The following is a 3,027-nucleotide window of genomic DNA, read 5'->3' as shown; positions in this document are numbered from 1 at the left end:
CACACACTGCACACCACACACACACACAATCACAACACCACAAACACCCGCAACACACACACACAACTACAACCACACAAACACACGCACACGCACAACCACACACACACACACACACACACACACACACACATATATATATATATACACCTGCTGTCAGTGAAAATGAATGGAGACGTCAGCTAGCATTGGCTAGCTTTCCTATGCTAATCCTGACAGTCCGTTACGGGGGAAACACACACCACAAGCGAAGGATACAAGTAATATCTCTTAAAGTAACGAGACGATACTCACAGTAATCCGCGGGATGTTCTTCTTGCCTTGGTACCCCGACATTTTGGAAAGAAAACCGTTGCTCCGTCTGTCCGCTGCCTCTCTAAGCTAACGTTAGCTGCCGATGAAAGGATGAATGGATGAATGGATGCTCTCTCGCGGCGGTTCGCGCCTCTCTGACTGTCTGTCGATAAGAAGTAATGTCCGCACACCACAGACTAACAAATACTACTCACAGCGAGTGGTTATGTCTCTGTCTAACTGGGCTATCCCTGTATTTACTGCTAGAGAAGGTCCTGAAGACCAGGCAAAGCACCAAGAAGACAAGGGCCACAAAGAGGTACCGCGCATGCGCACTGCCCCGCCCTGCACCTCTGTAGCTCCATGTTTCTTTGATGAGTTAATACCGATATATACTGATATATACTGATATATACCGATATATACTTATGTATACTGATATACACCGGTATATACTGATATATACCGATATATACTGATATATACTGATATATACCGATATATACTTATGTATACTGATATACACCGATATATACTGATATATACTTATGTATACAGATATATACAGATATATACAGATATATACTGATAAATACTGATGTATACAGATATATACCGATATATACCGATATATACTGACATATACTGATAAATACTGATGTATACAGATGTATACAGATATATACTGATGAATACTGATGTATACAGATATATTCCGATATATACTGATGTATACTGATATATACTGATGTATACCGATATATACCGATATATACCGATATATACTGACATATACTGATAAATACTGATAAATACTGATGTACACAGATATATACTGATGTATTCTGATATATACCGATATATACTGATATATACCGATATATACTGATATATACTGATATATACCGATATATACTGATATATAGCGATATATACTGATATATACTGATATATACTGATATATACTGATATATACTAATATATACTGATATATACTGATGTATTCTGATATATACTGATATATACTGATATATACTGATATATACCGATATATACTGATATATACTGATATATACCGATATATACTGATATATACAGATATATACTGATGTATACTGATATATACTGATATATACTGATAAATACTGATGTACACAGATATATACTGATGTATTCTGATATATACCGATATATACTGATATATACTGATATATACCGATATATACTGATATATAGCGATATATACTGATATATACTGATATATACTGATATATACTGATATATACCGATATATACTGATATATAGCGAGAGACATTGACATTTTTTAAATTGAAAATAGTGTCTAAAAACGTCAAAAGAATTACACAAACTTCATTAAAAAAATTGTCAAATTTGACCCGTCTTCAACGTTTTTTATATCCAAAATAAAAGAAGTTGAAATAAGGGTGAAAACTGAAAAAGCGATACTGTATATATAAGTACATAAGTACATATATACAGTATGTATATACAGAAAATATATATAAATATATCAGTTCAGTATATATATATATACACATATACATATATATATACCTACCTGCTCTTTCTGTAAATTATAGAGCGGTCTAGACCTTCTGTTTTGATACTATAAATAAAATGTAATTGATTCGCTCTGATTGGTTGGAGGTCTATCCATATGTTTACAATGCTCATTACTGATTATTAATTAATCCGTTCAAGAGACCACAAATTATGACGATATGACTTTTTATTAGTTCTGACTTAACTAAAGCATTAAAGTCTATGCAGCTCTATATCTCGTCTGTGTGTATATCTCAGCCGCTGTACGTACTTCATACAAAAGGTTCTGTATTGCACACTTGAGTACTTAATGCATTTAAAGCCTGAATGCAAAGCTTTTAAACCAACATTGTACATTATGGGAATGATTTTTCATTTGATTCTACAATGTGACTGCCGTTCATTCACAAACAGAGACACAGAAGAATCATCCAGTCATCCAATCGGCATCAATATACAGGAGTCACTTGCTTCAGGAAATGCTTATCTAGCTGTTCTAGTTCTACACACAATGTACACAATGATTGCACAGTGTAATCTACATAAAAGTCTGGTCACAATCTTAAATGGGAACCCTGGAAATACTTCTTCTTCTGTGGTGGTTTCTGCCACCGGTGCGACAGCAAACACACGTTGCCGGCTACAAACTGCCGCAGTGTTATAAGAGTGATATAATATGGAGTATAGTGTGATATTGTTGTTGTTGTTTTTATCGACCTGGACCCTATTTTCCCATGTTGTTGTGTCTAAGTGATTTTTGAAATGAGTCCAGTATTAAGTAAGAAACAAGCTGCAATGTAACACTAACGGGCAAAAACCATCAGTCAGCGTCAATTAAACGTTGAGTGGTTGACAGACTCAGATTATTATTCTACGTGTCTGACAACATTATGGGATGGATCCCTACAGAGATAGACCTTTTAGTTAAAGAGGAAGATCCTTTTAGTTTAACATGAAAAAGAAATCACCATCACCAAACCAACCAGACTCCATGTAAATAATCACTACAATTAGCATGTATAGAGCAGCATATCTCCACCAGACTCAATGTAAATAATCACTACTTTTTTCATTGTAAATCACACTTCATCCAAAGTGGACAGAAACTAAATAAAACTACTAAAAGCCGTCTTGGTTCATCTTTCCACTGTTCCAACAATCACCACTCT

The 3,027-nt window shown here is 34.6% G+C and overlaps 1 protein-coding gene across 1 annotated transcript in view; it reads right to left on the bottom strand.

The window, feature by feature from the left end:
* Positions 1 to 3,027, bottom strand: part of LOC117945075 (dihydropyrimidinase-related protein 2-like) — a 20,735-nt gene that overhangs the window by 15,417 nt on the left and 2,291 nt on the right. The gene's annotated exons all lie outside the window — the stretch shown is intronic.

Source organism: Etheostoma cragini, chromosome 5 (genome assembly GCF_013103735.1).
Source record: "Etheostoma cragini isolate CJK2018 chromosome 5, CSU_Ecrag_1.0, whole genome shotgun sequence".
Taxonomy (NCBI): domain Eukaryota; kingdom Metazoa; phylum Chordata; class Actinopteri; order Perciformes; family Percidae; genus Etheostoma; species Etheostoma cragini.
This window is presented reverse-complemented; position numbering and strand designations above follow the sequence as displayed.